Genomic DNA, 16,829 nt, shown 5'->3' with positions numbered 1-16,829 from the left:
GAATAAGGAAGATCCTAGAAGAAGTAATGTATTTAAGTTATACTGTGGGAAAAAAATATTGAAAGTGCCTTGGATTGCCAGAAGAACAAAGTTCTTCTGTTAGAAGAAGTACAGTGAGAATGCTCCTGACAAGCCAGGATGGTGATACTTCGAACATTTTTTTCAGGAGAAACCTGTCTTTGGAGAAGGACATCATGCTTAGTAAAGTGGAGTGTCATCAAGAAGGAGGAAGACTCTCAACGAGATGGCTTGACACTATGGCAACAGCAATGGACTCCAACCTAACAATTGTGAGCATACTGAACAGTGTTTCATCCTATTGTGCATGTTGTTATTGCTGTTAAGTGCCGTAGAGGTGGTTCCAACCCATAGCGACCCTGTTTAGGGTTTATGAGGAGTAGCTGGTGAGCTTGAACTGCCGACCTTGCAGTTCAAATGGCTTTGCAGTCTGACGCATTAACCCACAGCGCCACATCAGGACTCCTCTATTGTGCATAGGGTCATTATAAGTCAGAACCAACTTAATGGTACTGAACATTAATAACAATGGTTAACGATGGGGAGGGTTTCCTATATGGTTTCCATTAGAAATTACACAGAACAAGACACTAACAAAAGAAAAATATCATTGACTCTTTGTCTACAGATAAAGAATACTAAATAGTAAGTTGCACATTGACATCATTAAAATGAACAGCAGGAGCTGTAAAATGAATTATTACAATCATGAGGCTGCTCAAGGTATTATACGGCCAGAGCATCTTTAAAACTAAGCATCTGCCACCTCCTAACTCAGGATGAAGCTGGTATGCTTGACCTAGTTCAGTCTTCCTTCATATTAGAGCTACTTTCTACTTCAAGTCTTTATCTCATTAAAATTTACACTTCAAGGAACAAGGTGAAGAAAAAGGCAGTTATGATAATTACATCTTTTCACCCATGGTGTATTACCTTCTTTTTATTTCAGTGGGCAATCTAATTCTACAATCAAAAAAAAAAAAAATTACTACCAACTTATTGAGAGACAATACAATATTCATACGTGTAAATTGTTCACAATTGTAAGATGCCACGCTTAATGAAAGCAGAGGCAAGGCAATGACTACCTCACTGCTGTGAGTTCAGGTATTCAAAAGCACTGAAACCATTTTATGTCAACAAGACATGTACACATCAACTTTCAGAAAAAGTGCTTCAACACATTGCAAGCAATGGTACTGTATCATCCTCATGCATTAATACTACTGAGCTACACTGTGGCCTCCTTGAGAGTAGAAAATAGAGTACAAGGTGATCCCCATACATTATTTCATTTAATCTTTACACCACCATAACAGCTAATTATTTGCAATGAAGATTTAAGACTAGAAACTGAAAGCTCAAAGAGATTAAGAGACTTGTTCATAGTGACATTGATAACAAAGAGCAGAGCTAGAATTAAGAGACTTTTCTACATGCAAAGCACACAATTGTTTTTGTTGCTTGTTTATTTTTTATTTAATTATGTACACCTTCCCCACACATATCCACTGAAGCCCAGTATAGTACTTGCATGTTGTGATTTTTAATTGAATAGTTTAAATAAACAGTTCAGTAGTAATTGAATTTTATATTTTATACCTTAGTATGAATGAATAATCAAAGGCATATTTCCATAAACAGATTAAAAAACAAAATATCAAGGAAACCAAGCAAAGGAAGGGAGAATAATACTGTAAATAAGATTAAATTATTTTCTTCCTTTCCCCATGGGTTATAGCAATGAAGTCCTAGTGTGGCACTGTGGCTAAGGTACTGGACTACAAGGTTGGTTTGAACTGAGAGGTTGGCAGTCTAAAATCACTAACTGCTCCTCAGAAACCTAACAGGGTAGCTCTGAGTTTGAATTGACTCAACAGGCACTTAACAACAATAACATAGAAATATGGCAATATCTTGCAAATATTATACTTATTGATACAATCATACAAACATGAAATAGACATATTTAGCCCTTGGTATTATGATAGGACTCTCAGTGTGGCACAAGGTTGGTGGTTCACACCTACTACTGGTCCTCAGAAACCCTGTACAGGGTCACTATGAGTCACAACTGACTCAATACTTAACAAAAACGACAACATAATGATAGGCAAAATCTATGGAGTGTTTACTGCTAACCTATCCTTACTATTAATACACATTGGATGGGGTTTGCATGTTGCTGTGATGTTGAACAAGTTTTAGCGATTTCTAGACTCAGACAGGCTTGGAAGAAAGGACTAATGGAAATCAGCCAATGAATATTCTATAGATCACAATGGTGTTATCTCCAAATGATCATGGGTGTAACACAGATTCCAACAGGGCTTAATTCCATTGTGTATAGGGTCACCATGAGTTGGAGGCCAACTCAATGGCAGCTAGCATCAACAACAATAAATATCAATATATATACAATGCTAAGTACTTTACATGGAATAACTACTCTTGCTACAAATTTTAAGGGGAGGTAAAATTATTAGGCCATTATTATAGATGAAGTGACTGAGCCAGAAAAAAATTAATTAATATGCCTGATCCATAACTAGCAGTGTCATGGCTCCACACTATAAGCTGGAATGCTAGACACAGGGTCTGAGATTCAAGCCCACCAGTGGCTGCACAGAAAACAGGTGAAGGTTTCTACTCTTGAAAAGATTTTAAAAGCCTCACAGACCCTACACAGGGTCTCTATGAGTAGGATGTGACTCAAAGGTCCTTAATAGCAACAATAACAGTCCATAACTAGAAAATAGTGATGTCAAAAAAAATAAATGTTTCTCTAAAATTTCTGTTCTCAATAACTATACTAATCTATATCTGACGTCTTGGTGTTTATCCTACTCTGTAGGATAAACACTTGACTGCTAACCATGAGGCTGGTGGTTCAAACTCATCAACTGCTCCTAGCATACTCTCTTCAGGGAAGCAATGAGTCAGAACCAACTCGACAATACTTAACAGCAATCTATATGCAAACATTGTATCATAGGTCCATTTGTCTACACACCCACAAACTTACTTGATTATTGAAAATCTTGTTGATAGATACTGTGATCTATTAACCAATGTCTACTACAAATTCTATGTTCAATCAATTGTTATTGATTTTATTACCTTGAAGAATGTATGTTAGATTTGTCAATCTTGTTAAAATACCTTTTGTACATATCCAATGAGGGTTGGGAAAGTAAAGAAAAATGATTCCCCATGATTTCAGTACAAATTTATTTGAATTACCTTGGGTCATAAGCACTCAATGAAGAAACTGTCCAAAGATAGAACTGTTTACTAAAACTAGGGAATATAGTATAGGCCCGTGTTGTTGTTAGGTGTTGTCAAGTTGGTTTCTGTTCATACTAACTATATATTGTTGTTGTTAGCTGTTGTCAAGTTGGTTCTGACTCATAATGACCCAATATGTGGTTTCAGAGAAGCAGCTGGTGTGTTTGAACTGCCAACATTATGGTGATCCTGCAGTGACATACCAGGAGTTCAGCAACCATGTATACAACAGAATAAAACACTGCCTAGTACTGCACATTCCTCACAGTCATTGCTATGCTTGAAATCATAGTTGCAGCCTCAGTGTCAATCATCTTGCTGAGGGTCTTCCTCTATTTCTTTTACTTTCACCTTTAGAGTGTGATATGATGATCTGAGCAAAATTGACACATCCAGCATCAGCTGATCCCCAAAACCTGCACAGAGAGATTAAACCTAAGTAGGGGTGATGGAAGATTAGAAGAAAAAAGAAGACACAAGACACAAATGAAATAAGTAAAGTTGGAACCATGTGGGACAGAGTACTCTGATGGAGATACTGTGATGAAGACCAAGTGCTGAAAGTTTACTTTATACACATATCAAAAGAGGCGCTGGGGGGCAGAGAAAAGAGTGCAAGAACATCTGGTGATGTTTGTGCATGCAGTAAACGGGACCTTCTCAGAAGAATGTAACTTGCAGTTACTAGGGGAACAGAGATAGAGCAGCAAGGTGTTTCTGCAGACTGAACTCAAGGTCATGGTTGCATAGAAGGAAAGACTTTGCAAATTCCTTGTTCCCTGAGGCAGGCTTTGTAAGTTCCTCAGGGGTCAGCCTGATCTGGGAGCAGCCCGATTTTCTGGACCACAACTGTTCAGTTGCAATCCTTTGGTTAAACTACTCCCAAGTCTAAGACCTTCGGTTCAGTTGCTCCCAACACCTCCCCCTAATTATTTTTTTAAATGAAGGTGAAAAGTGGTCAGTTGGAGCTGGAAGGGTTGGTGTCAGAGGACTCGGCAGAAGACTAAAAATAAGCAACAAGATTAACATCAAGAAAATAATGCTAATATGGAGCCATGTCATATGGCACAGTATGTTAAAAGGATTAAATCCATTAAGTAGATCCAACACGGTCTTGGCCACATCCTTGAGGGCCAGGACCTCATTTCTACAGTTTTGTACAACCATAACCTCTTTATGAAGTTCTCTTAAATCCAAATTTATATTTGCATGATGCCAAATACCTTGAAGTGACTTGATACTTTATTCCACTCCCAATCACAGGTGTTATATGGAAATGCTGTTAGAGAGATATGGAAAAATGAGGCATGGCATTGAATACCTTCTCTGTATTTGAGGGCTTTGACCTTGTTTCCCAGGGCAATTATGTTGGCCTCTAGTGCATTTAATTTTATTCCCAAATTGTAACCTATGTGCTCTTGGATAGATAAAACATGGGAGGTGTTTTTTTGCCAAATGATTCACAAAATGAGCATTCTGAATACTTTGAGTCAAGGTCAGTGCTGAAGTTACAGTGGTAACTATTATTGTGACTAAGGATACTAATTGCAGAATAATAAATCCAATGGCTAGGTGAGGCCAACTTAATTGATTTTTTATCTCCTCCAGGACTTGCATGCCTGAGTTACTATATCAAGGATCTGTTATGTTAGTTTGTAACCAATCTCCATAAATCTCTCTGCTGATGTCTGTTGGAAGTTACAATCACAGAGGCTGATTAATTTCCTCTCCCACTATCCTTGCTTCTCTCAAAGCTTTTTGAACTTGAGACAAAGCAGGCAGAGCACAAGATATCTGCTCCTTTTTGACATCAAGACTTCAAGTGCTTTCTGTTTCATGCTGACAGCAGTAGCCTCTGCCAAAGAAAACACAGCTAACTGAGGTGCACATATCTGATTCTTTCTCCCAATCTGAATCAGAACCTTCCGTTACTGGATTCCCCTGTTCCTTTAAGGAATAGTCCAGGTGACAAGCGGAGGCTCCCTGTTCTCTCAGCCCCCTCCTTTTGTGGCACTGACAGCTTGAGTGAATGCAGCACCTCATATGCCTTCACTGTCCACCGCAAATGCTCTGTGAGTTCAGGGTGGGAAGTAGAGGCTATTCTCTCAGAGTCAGGCCAGGGATCTAAGCTTTCATGCACAAGTGTCCAAAGAGAAAATGCAAAAAGTGGTATCTTATCAGGCCCTTCAGCAGTATACGAAGCACACAATTGCTCCCTGACCTTCTCCCAGGTATCCATATTCCCAGTCCCTTCCTCTGGGAACCAGTGACAGGTCTCCGTACAAAATCTAAAAATTGAACAAGATGAACACCTTTAATAGGAATACCTCTGGCCCTCAATAAGGATTTCACCATGTCTATAAATAACTGGTGGTTCTTTGACCCTAAATTTCCCATGTTTTACACCTGGTTGAAACTCCAATCCACTCCGTACCTTATCTGACTGCGCACACCTCGGATCATCTTCTTGTCTCTGGCTTAGAAGTTCCCCTGTACTCAAGCCCCACGTTGTGTGCCAACTGCCATGTCTGACATCGGCTATTCCCTGGGACCCACGCAGAGAGATTAAACCTGAATAGAGGTGATGGAAGATTAGAAGAAAAAGGAAGACACAAGACACAAATAAAATAAGTAAAATTAGGACCATGTGGGACAGAGCACTCTGATGGAGATACTGTGAGGCAGACCAAGTGCCAAAAGTTTATTTTATACATTGATATATTTATACAGATATCAAAAGAGGTGCTGGGGCCAGGGAAAGAGTGCAAGAACATCTAGTGTTGTTTGTGCATGCAGTAAGTGGGACCTTATCAGAAGAATGTAACTAGTAGTTGCTAGGGAAACAGAAATAGAGCAGTGAGATGTTTGTGCTGACTGAACTGAAGGTCACGGTTGTATACAAGGAAAGACTTTGCAAATTCTTTTTTCCTTGAGGCAGGCTTTGCAAGTTTCGCAGGCGTCAGCCTGACCTGGGAGCAGCCTGATTTTCTGGACCACAACTGTTCAGTTGCCATCTTTTGGTTAAACTACCCCAAGTCCGATACATTCAGTTCAGTTGTTTGCAATACAAAATGAAATCTTTACATTGTCAATCTTTTTTTTCCATTCTTCTTGATGTGATTCATCAGTCCAGTAGTGAGGACTTCCGTTTTCTTCACATTGAGGTACAACCCATACCAAAAACTGCAGTATTTGTTCTTCATTAGCAAATATTTTTTTTAATTTTTTTTATTTCAAAGCACATTTAATTTCATGGGTGCAATACAAAAAAGGCCCCAGTACAATGAAGGACCACATCCCCTATTACCACCACCACCACAATGCTCTTTCAACAGGTGCCTGTTTGATTAGAATGGGGATTTAATCAATTTCACTATTGAGAAAAAATAAGGCCAGTGTCTCATCACAGCTAATACCCATATACGATCTAGTTGTGGAATAAATGTTTATAAAAGCTTTGAACAGTTCAAACCTGGATTTGAAAACCACACCTCCGTGTTTGTACAGTCCTCAGTAAGATTGTCTATAGCATTAACAACTAGTCGAAGAACACACCATTGATTAAAACACCATGGAGTTAAGGCTAAATCAAGTAACAGAGCCCAAATGAAATGTTTAAGTGAATGAACTACTTGTACTGACATCTATCAGTTGGTTTTTTCATGACTGTTGAAAGTTGGCTTAACAAAGAAACTCTTTTAAGGCAAATCACCTCATTCAAAGTTTTGACCCAGAAGTTCAACAACAAATCATCAAGTCCACAGTCTTATTGACAAAACTAATATACAATGTCTCTAAGTCACTATGCTCAAGAGCGGTACATAGTCCATTTTTATAGTTTTTTGGAATTTTACATGTTCAATTCGTGATTTAAAATCTCTAGGTTTTCATTTCTCCAAACTGTCTGAAAACACAGTGTGTCACACACTTAAGACTTGTACTTCTCCCTCTATTTTCTTCAAACAGAAACATTTCTCAAGCATCTAAAATTCCTAGAAGGGATGTTTTTTTTCGGAGGTAGACACTTCTTCGAAATAGTTTGATGCCATCAGGCCTCTGAAGCAAGGGGAGGGGAAGAGAAAAAAGCTGAAACACAAGATTCATCGGGTAAGTTTTACATTAACCATTACAAGCTGGACAGTATAAGAATGTGGCTTTTTTGGCTCAAAAAGTCTGCATCTTGGTGACTCAGAAGTTCAACAACAAATCAAGTCCATGAAGACTTGGCTGTCCCACCACAGCTTTCTCATAGTAGGACTGTCAGGGAAGCCTTGACTGGGGAGAAGGATTTGTTTACCTATCGGGTGTAAACTTCCAGGCACTCAGTTCATTTTGGGCTTCTTCCAATTTGTCTTTAGTCTGTTCCAGTTCACCTTTCATTTTTAGGAAAAACAAGTTGATCGCTGGGTCCACCATGGTAGATCTCAGTTGGGCAACGGTAGACGGATGAACTTGCTTTGAGTAGTACACTCTTGCATCCTGGTTCCTTGGTTGCTAGTCTCATTACAAGGATGTTGTCCCTGCATCCAGATTCTTGCTATTGTTGCTTTAGTTTTTCTTCAGACTCTCTTAAGCCAGTAACTTCATTAGAGTTAAGACCTGTGTACGTGCCCTCCAAAGCTTGTACGTATGCTTCATAGTGCTTTCATCTTAAAATTAACTCATCTCGTGTCATAACTTTGAAGTCTGTTTCACTCAGTTGAAACTTTTTGGAAAAGGTTCTTCGTTGGTCATCTTGAATCTCTGCAGATAGCCTGCCACCTGTCACCCAGGCCGGCCCGGCCTCGCTGCTCCTCGCCAGCGCAGCCCGCATCCCCTTATTTAAGGGTCTCGCTGCCACAAAATCTATTAGCAAGTATTTTAATTCCTCTTTACTTTAAGCAAGCAAGAGTACAACATATGCAAATTGCAAGTTGTTAATGAATCTTTCTTCAATCAAGAGATCACATTTTGTTTTGTTTGTCATATAGTCCAGCTTCTCAAATTATTTGCTCAGCACATACCTTGAAGAAGTATGGTGAAAGAATACAACCCTGGAGAACAACTTTCCTAATTTTAAATCATTCAGTGTTCCCGTCTGCTGTTTGAATAACTGCTTCTTGGTCTATGAACAGGTTCCTTATGAGCACAATTAATTGTTCAGGAATACTCATTCACAGCAATGCTGTCTATAGCTTGTCATGATCCACACAATCAAAAGCCTTTGCAAAGTTAATAAAGTACAGGTAAATGTATTTTTGGTATTCCCTGCTTTCATCCAAGAGTCACGTGAAGTCAGTTATATTCCTTGTTCCATGTCCTTTTCTGAATCCAGTTGAACCTATGGCAGTTTCCTCTCAATGTTCTGTTACAGCCATTTAAAAATTATTTTTACCCAAATTTTTCTTGCATGTTATATTAATGATATTGTCTGATGATTTCCACATTCCATTGGATCACCTTTGGAGTGGGCTCAAATATGGATCTCTTCCTAACAGTTGGTTAGGTAGCTGTCTTGGAAATTTATTGGAATATATGTGTGAGTGCCTTGAGTGCAACCTCAGTTTGTTGAAATATTTCAATTTGCATTTTATGAATTCCTGGAGCTTTGTTCTTTTCCAAAGCCTTCAGTGCACCTTGGACTTCTTTCAGTTTCATTGGCTCTTAAACATATGCACCCTCTTGAAATGGTTGAATATTGACCATTTCATTTTGGTACAGTGTGTACTCCTTCCATCTTCTTTTGATGTTTTCTGCATCATTCAATATTTTGCCCTCAGAATCCTTCAATATTTCAAGTTGAGGCTTGAATTTTTTCTTCAGTTCCCTCAGATTGAGAAATTCTTATCGTGTACTTCCATTTGGGTTTTCTAACTTCAGATAATTGAAAATGTCATTTAAAGGTTTGACTTTGTCTTCCTGAGCTGACCTTTAAAATTTCCTATTCAACTATGTTATCACCTCATTTCTTACATTTGCTTTAGCATCTCTACAGTGGAATGCAAGTTTCAGAGTCTCTTTTGACAACCATTTTGGTCTCTGTCTTCTTCTTTGCTATCTTTATGACCTTTTTGCTTTCTTCCTGTATGATAATCTTGATGTCATCCCACAACTCTTCAGGTCTTTGGTCATTAGTGTCTAATGTATCAAATCTGTTCTTCAGATGATTTCTAAATTAAGGGAGAATATGTTCAAGATCATATTTTAACTCTTGTGAACTTGCTTTATGTTTCTCCCTGTCAGCTTGAACTTGTATATGAACAATTGATGGTCTGTTCCACAGTACACCCCTGGCCTCTTTCCAAAAATGTAATCAATTTATTAATGTGTATTCTGTCTGGTGAGGTCAACATGTATAGTTGTCTTTTATGTTGCTTAAAAACTATATTTGCAATGAACTCATTGTTGTAAAAATTTATCATGTGATCTCCAGCATTTTTCTATTACCAAGGCCATATTTTCCAATGACTGATCTTTCCTTTTTCTAACGTTTACATTCCAATCACCAATAATTATCAATACATCTTGATAACATTTTTTGATCAATTGCAGACAGAAGAAATTGACGGAACTCTTCAATTTTATAATCACTGGTTTTAGTGGTTTGTGTAAATTTGCATAATGGTGGTATTAACTAGTTTCTCTGGTAGGTTTATGGATATTATCCTATCACAGAAGCATTGTACTTCAAGATAGGTCTTGAACTGCTCTTTTTGATGTTGAATGTGATGCCATTTTCTTCGATTTATCATTTCTGGCATAGTAACCATGTGGTTCTCAGATTCAAAATGACCAATACCAGGCTATTTCAACTCACTAGTGCCTAGGACATAGATGTTTATTCATTCCATTTCATTTTTGACAACTTTCAATTTTCCTAGAATCATAAATTGCACATTCTATGTTCCAATTGTTGATGAATGATTATAGTTGTTTTTTCTCATTTTGAGATGTGCCTCTTCAGCAAATACAGGTCCCAAAAGCTTTATTCCATTCATGTCATCATGGTCTACTTTATACTGTGGAGGCAACTCTTCCCCAGTCCTATGTGAGTGCATTCCAACCTGAGGAGCTCATTTTATGGCACTATATCTAGTAATATTCTGGTCCTCTTCATCATTTTCAACAACCAATATTCTGATGCTGACAGTGTGGAAACAAACACACAGGCATTTAATGACTACAACATAATGCATGGATAGGAGCACTATTGATACAGTAAGATAAACACTGGACTATTAGCCACAAGATCAGTGGTTAAAATACACACGTCTGTCCACAGGAGGCTTTCTGCTCTCATAAATAATTATAGCCACAGAAACCTTGTTTCTGGTTTCCTGTGCATCAGAATCAACTGCACAGCACGAAACATTTATTAAGTATCTCCTAATTAATCTAAATAAGAGCTAAGAGAAAATACGTTTGATGTTTTTATCTTCTTTCTCTGTTCTATCCTTTACACTATTTGTATTTCTAATCTAAAAGAGGTGGGAATAAAATAACATGCATTGTCGCACTGAAACTGTCATGTACTGGTTCCTGGGGGGCAGATTGTGTGAATTTCTTCTCCAATCAGTAAAGTCACCTAGGTAGATATGTTTTGTATGGTCAAAGTGACACCATACAAATCAGCCAATATTACAAAAAAGGCATCTCACTCCACCACACACACTAGCATATCTTACCATCTGAAGACAGTTGTTAAAAGTTTACCAACGTGACACTGAATATGAACTTGAAAGGAAGACGCTAAAGTATTGATGCCTTAAAATAATTATGCTTTAAATAAGAACTTGAAAGAAGGATGATGAACCTGGAAAATGTTTGTTGTTGTTGTTAGGTGCCATCGAGTCGGTATTGACTCACAGTGACCTTGTGCACAGCAGAACGAAACACTGCCCAATCCTGGGCCAATCTCACTACTGTTGCCACGCTTCAGTCCATCAATGCTGCCACTTAGCCAATCCTTCTTGTTGAGGGTCTTCCTCTTTTTCTCTGACCCTCCACCTTACCAAACATGATATCCTTCTCCAGTAACTGGTCCCTCCTGACAATATGTCCGAAATATGAAAGACGAATTTGGCCATGTTGGCCTCCAAGGAGCACTCTGGATGCACTTCTTCCCAAACAGATCTGTTGGTTCTTTTGACAGGCCATGGCACTTTCAATATCCTCCTCCAACACCATAATTCAAAAGCATAAATTCTTCTACAGTCTTCCTTATTCACTGCCCAGCTTTCACATGCATATGAGGTTATTGAAAATACCATGGCTTGGGTCAGGTGCATCTTAGACCTCAAACTGACATCTTTGCTCTTCAACACTTTAAAAAGGTCTTGTGCTGCAGTTTGTTGTACTGTGGAAAATATAGGCAAGAACAAATCTGTTGTAACAAGGAAGTGTCTGAAGTGTCCCTGTCAGAAGCAGGAATTATGTGCACATGCCTAAACTCATCTGAGTTGTAGTTGCTACGGTTTACAGATACATAGTGATGACGTTTGCAAGTGTAATTATTGTTGTTGTTAAGTGCCGTCAAGTTGGTTTTGATTCATACCCAACCTGTATAGTGTTTCCAAGGAACAGTTTTTGAGTATAAACTGCTGACCTTATTGTTCACAGGGTAGGATTGATAATACAGCACCAAACTAGGAGTTCTTTAACAGGCATTAAAGACCAATATTTCATAAAAATGAAAGCACAGTTCCATTCAGCTGTACCCTTAGCTTAGAATTAGAGATTGGTGTTCATCTTTAAAAACAAATTCATTCTCTTCAAGTTTATCTCTAATAGCAACAACCCAGAAAATGACAAAAGACCTCCTCCAACACACACACACACAAATGCACTCCCACCCCACATATTTTGAAACTACAATGTCCTCAAAACACTTTAATGTTAACTGTCTGACAGATTTTTTTTCTGCACAGACAAAATTTGTGGGGCTCATTAAAGTATGAGTCTCAATCAAAAATATATAAAACCTAAAGTATTCAAATAAGCACACAATCAAGGAAGTATGCCAGCTGATTGGTAAAATATGCAGCTTGTTGAGTAAATCCCATTAAAGACAATTTTAGAGACTTAAATGTGTTTGAAAATTAGTAAAAATATGTAATTTCAGTTGTCAAGTAGATTGAAATATTTCAAAAGAAACAAGAACTTGTAGGAAACGATACAAAACAATCAACCTTTGATGGTGAGAGCCTGCAGTTGGTCTATAGGAGTGGGTTTCTCTGTGATTAGTGTGGGGGTGGAAGCAAGAATAAAAGATCCAATCCCTTCATATCATTGATCTCTTTTGAATATCTCAGAAAACTAGAGCATATTATGATGAATATCAAATGGTGAGAATAACACTTCCTTCGTTCCCCAGAAGAATTGCATCTCAGAAGATGTACAGTGCCTAGGGGATAGCAGTGAAGGCAGAGAAGGGGAGGCATTTTTTGCATAATTGGCATACATTGCCTTTTTATCTTCCAAGAAAATGTTTTGAGGCAAAACAGTCAATTTAACACAGCTTTGCTTTAAAGTCATTTCCTCACGTTGTGCATTAATTTTTAAAACTTTCTCTTTTTTTCACAAAGAATAAAACTCTAGTTTTGAAATATTGTGGCTGATGTTTGTATTATGCAGCTTGATTATATTACATTAATCATCTCATGCATCTTTATTTAATATAAGAAGACAATTTAAAAATATTTATATACACTCTCTTTTGATGAACATGTCTTGTGATGGGAGAAGATATGACTGGTTTCACATAAGCAGCCACTATACAGTTTTTCCATAAATGTGCAGAAGGTTAGTTGGTAATCTCAAGGAGTCTTTTGCACAGATGCAGGCATTAAAATGATTAGTGAAAATTACACAGGAACATTCATTCAGATCATGGAAATGTAACAATTGTCCTATCACAAAAGCTGTAATAATTCAGTTGTCAGTACCCAAAAGTCTTATATCATATTCAACTTATGGCCATTTAAAAAATACTCAGAAGGCTAACATGTAACATTCTTTTACCCAGGATTTTCCCTCAACTGATTGTGAACACATTTTTTTAGTAATCATAGTCTCTTAGTAACTATAGTTTGACTTAGAAATGCCTTTGGGAAATTTCACTCATATTAAGGGTTCTTGTTCTCTACTTAATAGCTAAGCTTCTCAACTTTTCATGATTATGTGAAGCCTAGCAAGGCATTTATGTGAAACAAGCAATACACAAAACAAACAAAAACTTGCAGTGATATCTCTGAGATTATTTGATTTTCCTCAGGTTAATATATATGCCTCTCTGTGTTCATCCCTTCTAGTGGGTTTTTGCTAGACCCTGTGTTTTACTTCTCATTTCTGTTAGAATTTTAGTACTTGTTTACTTAAATATGTAAAGGACAAAGAATATTGATTCTATCTTAATATATTTAAAAAGTGACTCTACTAAACTTTTAAAACATTCTTAGCATTTACGGACTTCATCTCTAAAATTGTCAGCATATTGTTATGGATAATTTTCTTTAAAGACATTTTGATAAATTTTAGTATGCAAAGGAATAAAGGTTCAAGAGACATTTTAGTGGGGACACAATTTAATCTATAACAGCCCTACAATGTAATATTTCTGAACTTTTCTAATGCAGGTCTTTCAAAGTGCAATCCCCAAACTAGCCAGAAATATAATGGGAAAATATAGATATGAGATTTTTTGGAGAGGAAAATAAAGCTATAATGTTAACTTGGTCAAAATAATTTATAAGATTCAAAATAATTAAAATTGCAAACTAATGAGAATATCTGAACTATAAATAATTATAAAGACTATCTTTAAGAACATAAAGGAAAGTAGTTATTAGGAGTGTCCTGTTAAAAGACAGTAGGGCTGAAGTTTGCCCTTAAAGAATTTCAAGTATGTTATGAAACTATAGTGGACTCTTGAACTACAGAGCAGATAGGGGTGCAGTATCATCCCCTGCAGAGTCAGAATTGTATTTATAACTTTTTACTCTCCCCAAACTTAACTATCAACAGCCTACACAGGAAGTCTTACCTACATCAAAAAGTCAATTAATAAATATTTTTCATGTTTCATATGTTGTTGTTAACTACTGTGGAGTTGCTTCCAACTCATAGTGACCCTGCACAGGGTTTCTGAGGCTGTAAATCTTTACAGGAGCAGAAAGCCTCATCTTTCTCCCCTGGAACTTCTGGTAGTTTCAAACTGCTGATCTTGAAGTTGACAGCCCGACTCGTAACCACTACGCTACCAGAACTCCTTCATATACATACTATAAAATATTCTTAATGCTTATGAACTTTATAAAGAGTACTGTAGTGTAGTTGTTGCTGCTGACCTCAAGGTTGGCTGTTTGAAACTACCAGCTTTTTTCAGGGAGATAGATGAGACTTTCTGCTGCTGGAAAGATTTACAGCCTTGGAAACCCTATGCAGGGTCACTATGAGTTGGAACCAACTCCATGGGATACCGCCACCACCACCATGAACTTGATGTATATATATGACATACTGCATCCAAATAAAAGCTGAATTTTCAATATACAATAAGAAGGTATTTTGCAAAATAATTTTTTCATCAAAGCACTTCCAGCATCACTGGTGGCACTTCATATGAGTCCGATGGTGTTATTCAAAGTTTTCAGTCTTGCACTAAACTTGATGAAAAATATGCAAGAACTGTGAGAGATAATTTTTTTTTTTAATTGTATTTACTGAAGAGGCCAACTACTCATGTGGAGATAATTAGTATCACATGACATTTTAAAAAATTCTGCAAATAAGTGGATCCACTCCATTCAAACCTGCGTTGCTCAAGGGCCAACTGTAGAATTAACAAGGAGACCTGACAGCACAAACACATTTGATTTCTAATGGAAAGATTGGTGGTTCAAACCCATCCAGAAGCTCTATGGGAAAAAGACTTGGCAATCTGAAAAATGAAGATTGTAGCCTAGATAATCATATGAAGCAGTTCTACTCTTAACATGTGTTTGGAATAAATTTGATGGCAGTTACCAAGAACAATAACATAATATTAATAGCACTATAATGCTGATTTGTAAATAGGCAACTGACTTAGGGAGCCAGAAATAGATAATGCATTTGAAAATGTAATAAATGAGAAATAGGGGCATATGAACATCATGAATAAATGCTACTAAGAGAAAAAAATTACTTCTTAAAATCCATTGAATACTATTTTTCTGAATGTGTGCTAAACTTGTTCAGATTGCTAGGTGTCGGTGTTCTCTTGAGTCGGTTCTGACTCAAGAAGACCTGTTACTAACAGAACAATAAACAAAGTCTTGTTGCTGTTGTTTGGTGCTGTCCGTCAGTTCTGGCTTATAGTGAACTCATGTAAGCAGAATGAAACACTGCACATTCTTGCATGATCCTCTCAATTATTATGTTTGAAATCATTGCTGCTACCATTGTGGAATTTCATCTCATTAAGGGGCTTCCTCTTTCTTGCTGACCTTCTAATTTATCAAGTATGATTTCCGTTTTAAGGGACTGGTCCCTTATGATAACTTGTACAAAAGGTGACATAAAATCTTGTCTCCCTTATTTTTAAAGAGCATTCCAGCCAAGTTTCCTCCAAGACAGATTTGTTTACTCTGTCTTAGGAGAAATAGAGCTGAAATATTCAAAATGTTGAATATTGTAGTATATTCAATATTCTTTGCAAATATCAAAAGCATTGATTCATCTCTGGTGATGGTGGTAGCTGTGTACCGTGGAGTAGGTTCCGACTCATAGATACCCTGTATAGGGTTTTTGAGGCTGGAAATCTTTTTGGGAGCAGAAAGCTTCCTCTTTCTCCTGCAGAATGGCTGGTAGCTTCGAACCTCTGATGTTGAGGTTAGCAGCCCAATTTGTAACCGCTATTCTACCAGAGCTCGTTATTCATTGTACAACATTTATATGACTATAAAGCAATTGAAAATACCATGACTTACTTGGGTCAGGTGCACCTTAGTCCTGAAGGTGACATCTTTGTTCTTTATTAACTTAAAGAAATCTTTTGTAATAAGCATGGTTGTATTATCTGCAAGGAGATCCAGTAGCATAGTGGTTACAAGTCGGGCTGTTAACCTCAAGGTCAGCAGCTCGAAACTACCAACCATTCCATGGGATAAAGATGACACTTTTTGCTCCTGTAAAGATTTACAGCCTCAGAAACTGTGCAGGGTTGCTATGAGTTCGCACCTACTCTAGGGCCCACCACTACCACTAGCATTATCTGCATATCCCAGGTCTTTAATGTGATAATGGCCCTTCCTCAAATCCTGATGTCTAGTATTTCTTCATGCAATGCAATTTCTCAGATTATTTGCTTAGCATATAGATTGAATAAGGATGGTGAAAGTATACAATTCTGAAACACAACTCTCCTGATATTAAATCACACAGCATCCCCTTGTTCTTTTCAAATGACTCCCTTTTGTTCTATGCACAGATTCTACATAAGTACAATTAAGTGTTCTGGAATTTCCATGCTTTGTAATGTCATCCATAGCTTGCTATGATCCACA

At 37.4% G+C, this 16,829-nt stretch overlaps 1 pseudogene; it reads right to left on the bottom strand.

Annotated features, from left to right (window-relative positions):
* Positions 1 to 7,298: 7,298 nt before the first annotated feature.
* LOC102814528 lies at positions 7,299 to 8,040 on the bottom strand (annotated as a pseudogene).
* Between the last annotated feature and the right edge of the window lie 8,789 nt (positions 8,041 to 16,829).

Source organism: Chrysochloris asiatica, unplaced genomic scaffold, assembly GCF_000296735.1.
Source record: "Chrysochloris asiatica unplaced genomic scaffold, ChrAsi1.0 scaffold00217, whole genome shotgun sequence".
Lineage (NCBI taxonomy): Eukaryota > Metazoa > Chordata > Mammalia > Afrosoricida > Chrysochloridae > Chrysochloris > Chrysochloris asiatica.
This window is presented reverse-complemented; position numbering and strand designations above follow the sequence as displayed.